This window comes from Hipposideros armiger, unplaced genomic scaffold, assembly GCF_001890085.2.
Source record: "Hipposideros armiger isolate ML-2016 unplaced genomic scaffold, ASM189008v1 scaffold_700, whole genome shotgun sequence".
Classification (NCBI taxonomy): domain Eukaryota; kingdom Metazoa; phylum Chordata; class Mammalia; order Chiroptera; family Hipposideridae; genus Hipposideros; species Hipposideros armiger.
The window spans coordinates 142,513-142,898 of record NW_017732050.1 but is presented as its reverse complement, the minus strand read 5'-3'; positions in this window follow the sequence as shown (position 1 = coordinate 142,898).

Here is a 386-nt window from a genome sequence, read left to right as displayed (position 1 = left end):
CTCTCTCTCTCTCTCTCTTTCCACTACGTGATGGAATAAGTGAAAATAAAATCAATGATAAATGATAGGGTAAAGTATGTTATTATAGATCAGGGGTTGGCAAACTGGGTCTCGTGGGCCACATGCGGCTCTTTGGGTACATACATGTGGCTCTGAAATAAAATTGAAAATGAAAATAAAACAATCATAGTTTCACTTATAACATTTTTAAAGGATATTACTAACATAATGGTGATTATGTCAAAATATATTTCTGGCTCTCGAATCACTTTTAAGTTGTTGAAAGGGACAGGATTGGCTCTTCCAGGGGTCGGCAAAGTTTTGAGATGGACCGTACCCAAAGAGCCGCATGTGGCTCGCGAGCTGCAGTTTGCCGATCTCTGGGC